Source organism: Pectinophora gossypiella, chromosome 13 (assembly GCF_024362695.1).
Source record: "Pectinophora gossypiella chromosome 13, ilPecGoss1.1, whole genome shotgun sequence".
Taxonomy (NCBI): Eukaryota; Metazoa; Arthropoda; class Insecta; order Lepidoptera; family Gelechiidae; genus Pectinophora; species Pectinophora gossypiella.
The window spans coordinates 12,745,433-12,761,747 of record NC_065416.1 but is presented as its reverse complement, the minus strand read 5'-3'; the positions used below and the strand labels follow the sequence as shown (position 1 = coordinate 12,761,747).

At 36.4% G+C, this 16,315-nt stretch overlaps 1 protein-coding gene and 1 long non-coding RNA gene across 3 annotated transcripts in view; one reads left to right on the top strand and one right to left on the bottom strand.

Annotated features, from left to right (window-relative positions):
* Positions 1-16,315, top strand: part of LOC126372180 (calmodulin-A-like) — a 294,155-nt gene that overhangs the window by 141,165 nt on the left and 136,675 nt on the right. The gene's annotated exons all lie outside the window — the stretch shown is intronic.
* On the bottom strand, positions 10,430-13,791 carry LOC126372209 (uncharacterized). The gene is made up of 2 exons (XR_007567130.1): positions 11,784-13,791; positions 10,430-10,607 (listed from the first exon to the last, which is right to left on the bottom strand). It is a non-coding gene; the product is annotated as an uncharacterized LOC126372209 (long non-coding RNA).

Here is a 16,315-nt window from a genome sequence, read left to right as displayed (position 1 = left end):
AGGTACCTACCTACCTAGTTAAATGTTTAAAGTAGAGGGGATAGGTTGTTTGTATGAAGTGTCCGGGCTGTGATGATAGATAGGTTCGATAGGTGCCTATAGACGTCTCGATTCCGAACCATTTTCAGTAACTAAACTATAATAAAGCCGTATTAACATAAATTGTAGGGTTTAAAATAATTAAAGACGTAAAATATTACTTTATTGTACCTATACCAAGATACCTACCTACTATCTATAATACCTACTTAATACCTTAATGACAAATTGACAGCCTCCGTGGTCTAGTGGTTAGAGCGATAGGCTCAAGATCTGGAGGTCCGGGTTCGATTCCCGATGGGGACATTGTCGAAATCACTTTGTGAGACTGTCCTTTGTTTGGTAAGGACTTTTCAGGCTTGAATGGTGATTCAAGCAATCAGGTGTGATTGTTCGAAAAAGTAAGATGATTCCGTGCTTCGGAAGGCACGTTAAGCCGTTGGTCCCGGCTATTAGCCGTAAAAACACCTCCACCAACCCGCAGTGGAGCAACGTGGTGGAATATGCTCCATACCCCCTCCGGTTGATTGAGGGGAGGCCTGTGCCCAGCAGTGGGACGTATATAAGCAGTTTATAATACCTTAATAGGTAAGTATCTACCTAGGTAAGTTAGGTAGCTATAGGTAGAAAAGTAGCTTTTCGCTTTCAACTTTACGCAGACGGCGATTGTCGTAGATGGGTAGGTAATGTAACCTACCATAACGTAACCAGTTGTTTAAGCCTGAAGGGGTAACAAACATACAGGCAGATTTACCTACATACCTAGGTACCTACTACGCATCGCATCGCATCGTACGTACCTATCATTTGCGTTTGCGCGACTCAGCCAGTAGGTAGGTACCTGCCTACCTACTTACCTACAATCGTAATAACACGTGACCTCGCGCAACGCAACAAGCTAGAATGGATCTTATCTTTATAATGACATAAAGTCTATAGTTGCTCGACACACGGAATTGAGACGTAGTTGTTTACAATCTTGTACAAAACAGTGCACCGCGCTTACAGGGCTTATAGGTATATATTATAGCGGTTATTAAACTACCCAAACGCGATGCGTCGAGATCGCGGGCTCGGGCATCAGGATCGGGCAGTGTTATAATAAACAGTTCATTGGTGGGCGACCCACGATTTCGTCATACATTTTATAGGTAGGTAGGTTACATTGGTACACACGATGACCTGACGCATCGTGTGTGGCAGATGAATCGAGTTAATGTAGGTAATAAAGCCTTATCATTCCACTTACTTAAGTAGGTAGGTACCTACTATGTTTGTGGCTCTTTCACGCAAAACCTATACCGCAGCGTAGCTACCTAAAATCATATAGGTACGTAAAGTAAGGCCAACCAGACGAGATACAAAAAGGTAAACAAACGGACCATTACTGAGTTACATTGCGATAACCAGGGATTATCATCTCTGTCCTTATCACTCGTACGCGCAGTTATGGCGTCAGTTGGTCAACGACAGCTGTCGTTGTGTTTCGTGGTAGGTACAGGAAAGCAGTCGGTACTGCAGCTGTCAACATTTGGACCGCCATTTTATGAACATGTTCATTTCTGTTTGGATTGCGTTCGAAGTGATACATATTTTTTCGTCCCCGTATTTACCTACTTAGATTTTTGTTCTTATTATTCCGTTTCTGTTACTTTTATTTTTGATTTTTGCTGGTATTATGAGTAGTTGTTGATTTAAACACAGTATTGACAACATGATTGATAATACGATAGATAGTTTTATCATAAACACAGCTGACTCGGACTCTTCGGACGAATCATCTTTGTCTAGTACAGACGACAGCGATTAAAATTCGAACTTTATGATAATTTATTCAAATATAAATGTTTTGAACCTCTGAAACTTTGTTTACATTCTATATCTCGTCTGGTTGCCTTTAACACGTCAGTAATCTAATCATTATTTTTATTTATTTTATTTTAAGTTATATCTGTCATTATAATTAAAATCAATTTATTCAAACAAAAACAAAACAAACACACCCTATAAATAAAACACCTCCTCCAATGCGTCACATCGAGCCAAGGTGCCCAACAGGCTGGCAGCATTACCCCTCTGAATCGCCAGGCTAATTCTCTGACAGAAATAACTACCAGCCCTAGCATCCCCCGAAGCCCCGATAAGACGCATTGAGAGATCTGTCATTATTATTTTTTTATTCTATCTGTCATTATAATAATATTATAAAACAAAGCTCCCACGCCATTCGCTCGTCTGTTTGTTGGCGGCTATCTCAAAAGAAAAAAATAATAATGACAGATATAACTTAAAATAAAGTTAGATGTGTTTACAGGAATTAGCACCAATGTCATGACTTACAAGAAGTGTTACATATTTTTTTCTTTGAGCTTCTATATTTGCAACTTTTTACCACGCACTTCGCATGTTGCCAGTTCGGCGCCTAATCGCGCACCGCGGAGAAATACTGTCACGTCGCTATATTAACAGTAACTTTGCGTCCCACTTTTTGAGCGCTGATGTTCAATCTATGTCCGAAAAAAATAAAGACTAGTGGGAGCTTTCATCGAAAAAGCTGCCTAATGGTTTTGAGATATAACAAAACAATGTATTGTGGTTTTTTATAAGTACCTACCTATGTCTATCTTTTAGGAATCACTTATCATACACATTTTAATATTTATAAAATGGCTACGTTAATACGTTAGTTACCTACCTACTTTAATGAATGTTATAATTGCCCTTTTCTTCCTTTATGTTAGGTATTGTTATCTCCAACAACTTTGCTTTACATTCATCTTTTGGGGCCTTTGGCGACTCAATCATAACCCTGACACTAGGGTTGATGAGGCTGGTATTCCACCCACGATAAGAAGATAAGATTCACGACATTATTTAATACATACTATTTTTCGTTTTAGGTTCATCAGGTACTTTTAAAGTACTGACACCGAAAAAGGTGTACAAAAATAAACGGCTTCGCGACTGCGAACTTGAAGAGCTCGTGGAGCCGCCAGCAGTAGCATACCAGTGCAACACGCCGAAGAGAAGACGGTTGTCAATTACTGAAGACACGCCAAAATGCAAAGTGTTAAAAAAGAAATTAGTATTGTATCTAACAATAACAAAATGTAATACCTTTTGAATTAAAGAAGTAGTTTAATTGAATATTTATTGTATTTTCATTCTAGTCATTAAAAAAAAAATCCAACTTCATTAAATTTGTTAATTTTAATAATCAAGTAGGTATCTTAATTATAATATACTAATACTACTTTTATATAAATTGTAATGAACAATTAATTATTTATAGTTACTTTAAATGATATCTATCTATGTAATGGAAAGGGGATAGTAAAATAAAAAAGACACATTTCTATTGTTTAGTTATTTATTCAAAACCATACACAAACTCAGTTGAATCAGAAAAGCTGGATCAGTGTTTTTCCCAGGAAAACCTAGGTAACTATTTGGTACTCAACTAAAACTCATTTAAACAGGCACATTATTGCCAGATTCACATTCGGCTGTTTGCACATCCTTTCCTTTACTACTTGGGCCACATTATCTTTCCACTTATTTTATATTATCTTGACTCAACCAGGGTACTCGCTATATTATGTTACCTACAAATGAAAATATAATAGTTATTAAAAGAGCACATTAATTTTGATCGGCAATGATATTCAGAACAAAACATTTCTACCACCCATTAGGTATTATAGGCATTAGTTTATCTATGTATCACAGATAATATAATAACATAACATAAGCAAGATCTTGCATCTCATTGAGGTAGTCAAAGTAACATTCATCACAAGATGAACTAAGCACACGCACCTCACGAGCTTTCCGTTAGGCTAACGATAGGCTGTATCGCTACCTATAATGGTCAGGCCAAGTGTGCTAGATGTGAACTGTTTAAATTAAATTAATGCAAGTCCGGTACCAGGGTTTGAACCGGGTTCATCGTTTGAGATGCAAACAAGTCTACCATTATGACCTATTTTATATTAGAGTAATAGTGACTATATAATAATAGTAGGTATATTGCAATGTATGACAAAACTTGTGTGCCAAAACTGCTCTGTCCGCCCTGAGAAGGAGAGTAAGTGTGAGTTAATACTCTCATATACCAATGAGTAGTAATAGTAGGCTCTATTTTTTACATTTAGACACATGGATGACCTATTACGCATGTAATCCGATGAGTTTGAAATTTATCTACTTTATTGAACATTTAGATATTCGGGCTCAAAGAAATGGGTTAATGGGATAATAATTTAAGCATACATACCTGGCATAGTGCGATTCTCATTTATGCAGAACAGAAGTCAGGATTAAGTTTTCACTATAATACCTACAACTCCAAAGAAAATATTTTTCTTTGAAAAGTAGTGTGGCTTTCATGAGGTAGACTTGTATCATATTCATCACTTGGTCATGGTCAGAAAATTGTTGATATGTGGTTCAAATAGCCTTTGCATGTCATTCTTCATAATGGTTATCATCGTCTTTAGAGATCTGAAATAAATTACAGGCTTAAATTCACAACACGCTCACTGCCTAACTAGACTTATTTAACTTTTTTTCAACAAACAGTATATTATGATTTGTACCATAGATAGGTGACAGCTACACAAAAAAGTATCTACTACATACATACTTATACTCACGCCTGTAATCCCGATTAGGCTGGGCAGAGCCACGAGTAAGCAGAGACCAATTTGGAAGCACTTTATACAAAGTCCTCAGGTGCTTAACCGGTGGTCCAATGTAATGTTTCATCATGCTAGAAAAGACTTGTCTTTCATAAAGGTTCTCCACAGTCGGGTTTACGACACGCCCGGGATGATAAGGGACGATTGCGTTCTAGGTAGGACCTTAGCTATGTTTTTAATTATCTTCCAGTTTTAGTAACTAATTAGATACTTACAGGAGTTGGAGATATATTTTTGCCAATACAAAATGAAGACGTAATCAATAAACCCCACCAAACAAAGACCTTGTATTCTTTGCCCACCAAACATCAGATATAATCGTATGTCAACTAACAACTGTCACCTTGACAATGTCACAGATCATTGTCACAGATTATAATACTAACATGTCAACGTTGAGAAAAAAAATCCGTTTGCGCCATCTATTATCTTAATTTTACTCTAACTCTAAGTAAATATATTGTGCTTGCAATAACTTGCACTCAGTAAGCTGAAATTTCACTAGATGTCGCTCGATTCGTTCGATCCCATCAATAAATGACCACTAGATGCCGCTAAAAAAGGGGCGTTTTAGCGGCATCTAGTGGTCATTTATTAGAACTAAAAATAGCCCGAAGAATTGCCCGAGTTAGAACGGCACAGTTTCGTTGTATGACGTGAGGCATCTGTACGTTAGTATTATATGATCTGTGACTTAAACTTCATTCAATGAACTGTTTATTTCAGGTCATTGTATTCCAATGAAGTGTTTCCTCCATCAATGAGTATTGTTGGATGCCAATAGTAATTTATTATTTACTATACAACTCGTCTTCACAATGAAACAATCAATCATTAGGAACTCGCAAATAATAGTGCTAGGATAGATAAATAGTGTTGGAAAAGCTTGATAAAGAATATTCTTTGAAATACGTTACAAAGGATATTGTCGGTGCATTTTCCGAGTCTGGTTCTAGTCTAATGCGGTCAGCCCATCGCCTTATGAAGGTTCATCATATAAATACAAATTATACTTTGTTGCACTCGTATAAGATAATAGTTACAATAGCACTTAAGTATATACACCATCCATTCATCCATCCATCCATCCACCATCCATCCTTCCACCATTCATCCATCCATCCATCCTTCCACCATTCATCCATCCATCCTTTCACTATCCATCCATCCACCATCCATCCATCCATCCACCATCCATCCTTCCACTATCCATCCATCCACCCTCCATCCATCCATCCACCATCCATCCTTTCACCATCCATCTTAAGTATACAAGGCCATCACTATGTTAGAAAGGAAACAATCCCTCTTTTTAATATTTTAATAACCCTTCTTCTTGCTTCGCCATTGTCAAGTAAAAATTCCTGCTTTTGGGTCCTTTGACCTTGAATTTCTAGACCTGCGGACGCGTGATTTCATGAGACTTTTCAGCCAACATTGAAAATAATATACACTAGCTTATTGACCCTCCTTCCGACATTGAAACCTTATTTTGACAGTATTATATGTCTGTTATCTCAAATAGCCATGGTTGCCCAATTGTAGTACGCTTGACTCTTACTTTGAGGTCGCAGGTTTGAATCTGATTCTTGACATTGTTTTAAGTTTACGTGGTTATTATCACTTGCAACAGTGTCGAAATATCGGGAGTCTCATATCCCCATTTAAACGCGGTAAGAACCCGTTATTATGTGCTTTAATTAATGATTTTTGAATTAATTTTCGACTTCTTGTTTAGATCATAAATGATTATCACGTGCTCAAACATAATATACATAACAATAGACTAACCTGTATTGAGCTGGTTTTCCCTTCGCGGGTTGGAAGGTCAGACAGGCAGTCGCTTCTTTAAAAAATTAACCTGGCAATTCGTCAGAATAGGTAAGCGGACCCTGTAACAAGATGGGCGGATGTGGTCAAAATGGACCTGTGCAAGTGCAACGTCTCCGAAAACGACCCGTGCGATAGAGCGAAGTGGAAGAGAAGTACGAAGAAGGCAGTCCCAAATGGGAATAATAAATACCATGAGAGAGAAAGAGAGAGAGGTAAGCGGGCCCTGTAAAAAACAGGATAACCCTAGGGAGATGATGATATATCTGTTATCTCAACAGACCAAAGGTTAATAACATAGGAAGTCCTGTACGTGCTAAGAATCATAAATATATTACCCAAATGTTAACACGTTCACTGTGTACTTAACTGAAAATTAGATATCGACCGCTCACGTGCAATGTTATTTTTTGATAAGCACGTTGGAATTTATGTACACACTATGGCAAAAAAAAAAACAATCTGAAAAAGCCTCCCGTCGTATTTTCCCATTTGGGACTTGCACCACATATGGGACATGCACGTATGTGTTTAAAATGTATGGCCCATTTGTGATTCATACACAGTAAACGAGTTAAACTGTAAAGTAGCAGTGTTACTTTATTACTAGAGTGTTACCGGAATATCAGACTACAGTGACTCAGCAGCAGCTAACGATGATGGACGACGCTGCTCGATATTAACTTGCGAATAAACCCGTTACTTGGAAATTGTAATGAAGTGCCGGAATCTGTAGTAAAGTAGCTGATATCGGAGTACTAGCTTGGTGCAGGGAAATATTATTTTATATACATACATACATACATAAACTCACGCCCGTAATCCCAAATGGGGTGGGCAGAGCCACAAGTAATCAAAGACAACTTGCAGCCACTGTTGATACGAAGTCCTAAGATGGATATGATGAACCTTATGGTGATAAGGGATCAGCCTATCGCCCATAACATTAGTCCATCATGTTAGAGGACGCAATCCCTCTGTCGGTTTTTACGACATGCCCGGGAAGACAAGCAGCTGAACGTGTTCTATGTTTTTTATTTGCTCCCAGAACAGCATAGAATTATTTTATATAAGTTTTCTTTATAGTTTATAATATCCCGCTGCTAGGCAAAGGAACACCCCCTTCTCTTTCTTACCATCTCTGTCTTAGGCATCACTTTGCCAGGTGTTCTGGAAGGCGTCTATTTCGTCTCTCCATCATTACCGTGATCCGCCTCGAGGTCAACGACCTTGTAGCGTCTAATCAGGTGTCATTTAAGTATACTATTTTTATTATAAATTTAACAGCTAGAGATAAAAATCCCTCCGAAGCACGGATCATCTTACTTCAGGACAATTGGGTGCTCAGCTTGCTATGTCCTAATCAAGCGGAACACAAACTGATTTTTGTGACATGTCCACACCGAGAATCGAACCTGGGACCTCCAAATCGAGAGGCTATACCAAAGATGCCGTTGGAATTTCTGTTGAAGTAGCTTTAAACACTGAATTTGAGAGCGTTAGTCCAATTCCCAGTATAATTGGCAATTACTCGGTGCAACCACAATGCAGAAACAATTGCCTTGGCTTGTATGGACGGAAATATACACAAATTCACAACTGTAATTCTTACTGTAATAGTGACTACAGTTGCAAGCTGGTACAATATAACTTACTATACTACTCTTGGTATCCAGGTCCTAAAGAAATACGGTCAAATGGAAATATTTTATTTACCAAAAAAGTAATTTCCATCATATCCCTGGTGTTGTTCATTTTCACGCGATCCGCTTACCTAACCTGGTAATTTGACAGGTCCGGTTTTTTACAGAAGCGACTGCCTTTCTGATCTTCCAAAGAAAAAAACTAAAGGAAATTTAGCCCAATAAATCGCACCCTTCGTGGAAAAACGCAGTAAGTTGATTTTATCAACTTTTCAGGAGCTAAAAAAAACTGTCCTACTAATTAGTTATAAGTCCTGGAAATAACCTTCAAAGAGAAAATAATAGCAAAAAGTAGCCCGGATTGACCCACATTTATTAATTTTTAATTAATTGTGTATATTTGAAAAAAAATTAAAAAAACACGGTTGCGTAGATATTCCACGAAACTATAATCAAACGTTCCGTTGTAAGTACAGATACTGCTTTATTATTACGTAGTGCAAACAACATTGACAGTTGTAACTTTACCTACAACGTTGTTCACCTTCCGATTTCATCTTACTCGGATGTTGTAAGTATTAGTTACTTCGTTCTTACACGAAAAATTTTAACAACATATTTTGCGTAAGTTGAGAAACCTATTTGTTCCACGTGAAAGTAAATGATCTTTAATAGTGTAACTATAGAAATTGCTTTTTTAATAAGGAAATATCTCAAAATAATTGTATGTATCTTTAAATACTTGTTTGTTGCAGGGGTTAGTCTAGAATGTAGAAGTATGTATGCTCATACATTATACAGGGTAGCCCAGAACTTCAAGTTCAAAATGAAAAATTAAATAGAGTGGCTCATTAGCTACTAGAAACACCCCCATGTATGTTCAGCCATTATTTATAGTTTAGGAGATATGACCTATTTTGTACCTTTTTCTAGATTTTCTACCTTACTTCAGAAATAATCATTTTGTCGCTATCCCGTTCTTAATAATTATTTTATTTTACTTCACAACTATGTCTAAAGATATATACCGCTAGGTAAAAAAATAAAAACAGTCAAATCAAAGACAAAAAAAAAAGTTATTGGAAGTCAAATTGAGAATTGGACCAAAATTGTCACAGTTGTTAAAACTTCGCCGAAGAATAAATTAACACATGAGATTGGCATGGACGCTGAAAGTAGGTATCTCTAAAAAACTGCTCCATTTAATAGCCTTTTAGACACATCAAAAAAAGTACCTTTAATAGAAGCAATAAACTAAATAATTAGACCTCAAAGATTGCAAGATAGACAGATTTGAAGGAAAAATTTACATTCTCATACAATGTAGGTAGCTGCTTCTTTCTAACGTTGTTCTTTAACAACCTTTAACTACCTTTGTGGTCAAAGACACATTTTCAATAAAAAAAATCACGCTCATAATCGCTAACAGGGTAGACATAGCAACAGTCTGAAGACAAAACTTGCATTCACTTTTGGTATTCATATTGTAATGAAGGAAAAAGTTATCCCCAAACACTGTTGGTGATTCATACTATAAGATGCTAAAATAAAATCTGTCTGTCTTGCAATCTTTGAGGGCTAATTACTTAGTTTTATGTCCCTATTAAGGGTACTTTTTTGGATGTGTCTAAAAGCCTATTAAATGGAGCAGTTTTTAAAAACACTTTCAGGGTTTATGAAAATCTCATGTGTTTATTATTCTTCGGCGAAGACTTACAACTGTAACAATTTTAGACGAATTCTCACTTTGACTTCCAACTTCCAATGACTTTTTTATCTTTCATTCGATTGTTTTTATTTTTTCACCTAGCGATACACATACTTAGGCATAGTTATGAAGCAAAATAATTAGAAATTAGAAAGAAAAAATTAGAATTATTAAGAAAGGGATAGCGACAAAATGATGATTTCTGAAGTAAGATAGAAAATCAAGAAAAAGGTGTAAAATGGGTCATATCTCCTAAACCGTAAATAATCGCTGAACATACACGGGGGTGTTTCTGGTAGCTAATGAGCCCATCCATCAAATTTTTCATTTTGAACGTGAACTTTTGGGCCACCTTGTATATTGAAACAAATAAAATCAGTGTTAAATTAAGTGTTTATTCTAATTTGTATTAAAAAAAATATTTATTTACTAGCTGTGCCGAAAGCCGTTTGACCCGCATGGGTTTTTAGTTTTCAGGGAGTTATTTCTATTTGTAATTAAAATCCAACTTTTAATTTTAAAACGTTTATTAATTAATACATGCATAATCACAAAATATATTAATACGGTATGGCACTTGCCTTTATTAGAAAAACCTTCATTTTCAGTTATTACAGTTAGTCATTAAGTGTTTTCTTGAACATTTTGCTCCTTTCCGATCACCCCCTCTTTGCTTTTCGGTAGAACCTGCAAATGACAAAATATAAAAAACTATTAAGTATGATAATAAATTACTAAAAAGAAAAACAACCATTAATACCTATTATAGTAAGCTTAGAGATGAGCCAATTTTCCAACGTATCCGAAAAGCGACAGTGTCAGTGATAAAAATGTATGTGATTGACATAAGGTCTGTCACTGTCGTTTTACGTACTTAATCGTTTGCAACTTGGCTAAAACCACCCAAATCCCCTGGTAGTTGCGGCTTCCGAATACATCCCGCTTAGGGACGGTACTGAAAAGTATCGGCGTCCGAAGGACGTAATATACGATCCCGACGACCCGATTACTCTAGCCATAGAGGCAGCCAATCAGCTCGCGACACCAAACACTTCAGGACCCCGATACCGACCCCGCCGGCGTGGTCGACGATTTCCCTCATTCAGCGCTTATCGCTGACCCTAGTGGGTCGATTAATTCTTTCAAATATTTTTCCTCTCAGACGACGCCCTGAGCCGAGGTTCGCGCCCAACTGGGCACCCTCAGGCCTGTTGTCTTAAACGTTGTATCGGGTGAGAGCCTTCAGCGCTCCCCATTTGTCCGGCCAAGTAGTTAATGCCATCTGCGGCAAATCTACAATAAGTCACGTCAAAAAAAAAAAAAAAATTGGCTAAAACCCCATAAAAGCCAGTTGGTTTGCATAGGAGATAACTCTAGAAAAAACTACATTAAGCAAATCAAAAATATATCTGTGGTTGTTATGATAAGAGGAAAATGACAGAATAATTATACCATAAATACACAGGCACTGACTATTTCAGAGAAACTTTACCACGCGCCGCTTCCAGGTTAGTAGGTAAATACCTATATCAATCTAGAATACAAATACTGAAAGGATATTTCGGCATACAAAACATGGAACGTTTTCAGCTGCTTAGCTTCCCGGCCAAGTCGAAAATCAGAAATGGTACTAATATTATTTTTTTGCCCAAAAGTAAGATGATCTGTGCGTCGGAGGGCACGTTAGGCAGTCGGTTGCGGCTTAATTAAGTATGCAGGTATGTCGTCGTTACATGAGGCATGTCATGGACCTATAGCGGCTCAGTAGTAACCCTGATACCAGGGTTGATGAGGTCAGTCAATTATTGTCTCAACCCACACGAGAGAAGAACTTTAGTAGGATACGGATAGGTACATACGAACCTTCAAGAGAATGTGTCTCATGTTGACTACGACGAGAAGATATCCCATAGTTTCTTGAAATATTTTTGCATTTCTGGTCATTCTTCCACTGGGTTGTACTGGATTGGGATGCAGTATTAGTGGAATCTGTTAATTGGAACATAATGGTTTAAATACATTGTTTGTAGGTAGGTACATAATAGACGTTAAGCAATAAAAAGGACCCATTACCAAATCACCCTAAAAATTAGACACAAACCTAGATATTTTATCGTTATTTAGGTATTAAATAGAAGGTTAGTACCAATGCGTTAATAATAAAATGTGTATCAAACTCAAGCGCACAAATAACAACAAAATCAAGGGTGTTTTTGCAAAAGTTAACTTATATACCTAGGTAGATAATTCACAACCAAGCCGAAATACTACAGTTGATCACGTAACAGTTTTTTGTTCAAATATCTTTATTTTATTCATATACCAGGTGCTATGCCAGGTGATAGCGAATGTACAAAAACGGCACACCCCAATTTAAATAGGTAGTTAGTTTATAGATTAAAAGCACCGAATAGGCACATAGGCATGCTTAGTTTACTTTAATAATTAGTACAGAGCAGTGCAATCATCATCACGCATTAACCAAACCAACTTACGTCAAGTAGGTCGTCAGGTAGGTAGGTAATAATATTAATAGTCTAATAAATAGTAATATACTAAGTAGGTAAGGTAATAGGTACCTAAAATCTAGCTAGTCTATTTATAAGTAAATAACTCACCATCTTCGATTTTGTCCAAGTTGAGCATACGTATAATCCTTGGGTTTTTTACTTCCACACAAAGATATGCACGCTTCGAGTAGCCACCATGAACAAATTAAATAGAGAGATAATTATTACATCTATCCAACATTCGTCAATCATGACTTTTTATTCTAACAAAAATCGACCTTATTATTACTACAATGCGATCGTTATTTGTAGGGCCGTATGCTGACTGACGGAATACCGTGGTAAAACTACGATCACAAATAGACAATCAGCTTTCACTCTACAAATAACGATCACAGTGCAATAATAATAAGGTCGTTTTTTATAAACTTCGTCGGCAATAATTTTGTCTATAGGTGATCTTGGTTTTACCGTGGTAAAACCACAATCAGCATACGACCCTACAAATAACGATCACAGTACAGTAATAATAGGGTCGATTTTTGGTTGAATAAAAAGTCGAGATTGACGAAAAATTGGTGGATAGATGTAATACCTCTCTAATATCTTTCTAATACCTCTCTTTGAGTGTGCAGCCCGCCGCCGCTGGCACGGCGTAAGTACAGTAACCAAATAAAACATAGGGATTTACGCTAGTGATAAGTAAGTATATTTACTTAGGACATTAATAAGTAGTCTATATTTGCAGGTAATTAGAATAACACGACAAATGATTCAAATTATTGTCTTTAAAAGAGTTGTATTCATATTTACGAAGAGTATAGTGTAAAATATATCATCGAAAAATGAAGATAAATGAAATAACGTAATAGTAATATCAAACCTTGCTTGGAAAAAACTACGTGATTATATTTACACCAAACCGTTACACTAAAAGATTCGCAGAATAGGCAAGTAGCTGGAGTTACAACAAATAGTAACGCTAAAACATTCGTGGAATAACGAAGTAACTAGACGTACAACCACTGTCGTGTCGTATAATGTCGTGAAACATGTCAGTACGTTTACTTACGACTCGACCATCCTAAAAAACTTTCGTGTAAAATCGAAGTAAGTGTTATTATGACTTTACTATATGGGAAAATACCAAAAAAAAATCACGTATTTATACTTACTTTCTTATTATGGGGGAAAAAATATTTTTATCAATGTTGCACAATTTCATTGTTTTTGTAATAATTTCTTCATTTTTACTGATATCTTAATGAAAATTTGTGAGAAGGTGTATTCGTGTACGCTGAATTGAATGGTGCAATAAAAAAAAAATGTCGCTAGTCCACTTACTGCGTTTTTCCACGGGGGGTGCGAAATGTTGTAGGTCATATTCCTCCGAAACACATTTCTCAGGAGGTACGGTCACGAGCATTAATATGTATATGTCACCGTAAAATTGTAAATAACGTTAGATTATAATCTATCTCGCGAGATTGTGAACTGTCGAAAAATTGTGAAACGTAATATACTGCTTACAATTTAACGTATTATTATTCGTCAGATTATAATCTATCGAAGTAAAACTGTTAAATCACAATCTTACAATTGTCAAATTGTCAACTGTCCGACGGCTGTCCCTGATTGGTCGGCCTTACAGTAGACCGTTCTGTGTCCATAGAGTTAGGAATAAAACACAGGTGTCAGTCAAATAAAATAAATGCTCTTCAAGATTGTGAAATCAAGTACGTATTTATTAATTATTTAGTAAGTAATCAATAATTCTGACATCACATGGTAAGAAAAAATGTATCAAAATTAAAAAATCTGAAACGTATCATTCAGTATACTTTTCGTGTGTAAGATAAACATGCTGGCGGCATAGGGGTGGCCCAAGGGCCACCCCCGCCGCACCCTAACCTACTGTTATGCCTTGTAAAAATTATGACAAAACACTATTATTCTAAAATAGAATTATGGATATCTATTTATTAATCCCAAAAATAAGTTATACCTAACAAACCAGTATTCCTAGATGTTATTATGGGAAAGTAAAACTATTATGCTAAAAAACGTTATGCAAAAAGGATTATGATAAATAAAATTATGACAAAAACATTTATGCATTTTAAAAGAATCCCAAATTAACATTATGCTCACTCTAATAGTTTTGTAACTCTATGGTATAGCACGCGAGGTGCGTTTCGTATCACAATTTGACGGTTTCACTTCGATAAATTATAATCTACCGAAAAATAATACGTTAAATTGTAAGCAATATGATACGATTCATAATTATTCGACAGTTCACAATCTCGCGAGATTCATTCATCAAGATTCATTAATCTAACGTTATTTACAATTTTACGGTGACATATACACTTTGGTCCACCATGTCACATTAACTTTTTTGATAAATTGAACTGTAAGTCTCGCTAAATGTCAAATATGTTACTATGACAGAGTCCTAAAGTGGGTACGTTATACTGCTCATGACTCTACCACCTCTATCACGATGTTTTCCTTCACCGCTGTGCATGTCATGTGATATTATGATCCAGACAATTTCAAAAACCATTGATTCAGGTCCGTGTTGAACCTTCCCAGTGAGACTAAGTCTTCCAACTAGACGACAACCAGTAATTTCCAATCTACGGATGTAACCTATATACATTCAGTATTAAAAGACTAACCACAAATCCTGAGAATTGATATTCAGGATTTCAGAGTAAATGGCTTTTTAACCTAAAGGTCACAATTTATGCGAGATTTCACGAGCGAATTATTTTTAGTACGAAGCCTGCAGTCGGGAGATAGACGGGCTGCATTTTATACCTCAAAAATATGGCTTTAGAAGACTCACTGAAGTAATCAGGTCGTTAAAAAGTGCTTAGGAACAAAGGTGGATAGAATTTTGTATTAAATGAAATAATGCTTTAGGTACTCATTTTTGACATTGGGATTCTAGGTAAGTAGTTAAGTAGTAGCAATCCAATCAATAATATGACATTTATACAGTTGGTTTTACAATAAAATACCAGATAATATTTTAAATTTGTCAGAAAATAAATTTAAAGCTCGTGTAAAGCTTATTTTCTGTAAAAATACTTATTATAAGATTAATGACTACCTAAATGATAAAAATGTCTGGTATTGAATGTGTTCCTCTAGTTATTAAATAACTTGTAATGTATCCTCATTGGTTTTTAAAAGATGTGTTGCTGTTGCAGTTTCTTGACATTTCTTCTCCTCAGCCATAACACCTTGCGAAATGACGTAAATTCAAAAATGTTATATTGACCTTCAACAAGTTTATCCATGATAATTACGTTGAATAAATGATTCTCATTTCTGATTTTATACAGGGTGTTAGTAACATAATAACAAATACATTTATAATCAGCGACGCCCTGAGCCGAGCTCCGGCCTGTTTTCTTAAATTTTGTATCGCGGAGAGCCCTCAGCGCTCCCCTTATGTCCGGCCAAGTAGTTAAAGCCATCTGCGGCGAATTTACAATCTTCTTCTATCGTGTGGATTGTTAAGTGGATTATCAATTTACAATAAGTCACGCCAAAAAGAACTTCTGCACGCTAACTTCGTCCATTATGTATATTTTAACATAACATACCCGACTAGATCCCAATAGAGTAGTTAGAGGTTTATCCATCGTAAGAAGAACTAGGCACCCATACTTCACCGAGCTTTCTGTTAGACCAACGTGATAGGTGAGCCGTTTCGCCGTCTATAATGGTCGAGTCAACTGTGTTAGTGGAAACTGCACTTAAGATAAATTAATAACTCGTTGGTGCAAGTCCGGTACCGGGGTTTGCACCGGGTCAGAGCCTTCAGCGCTCCCCATTTGTCCGGCCAAGTAGTTAATGCCATCTGCGGCA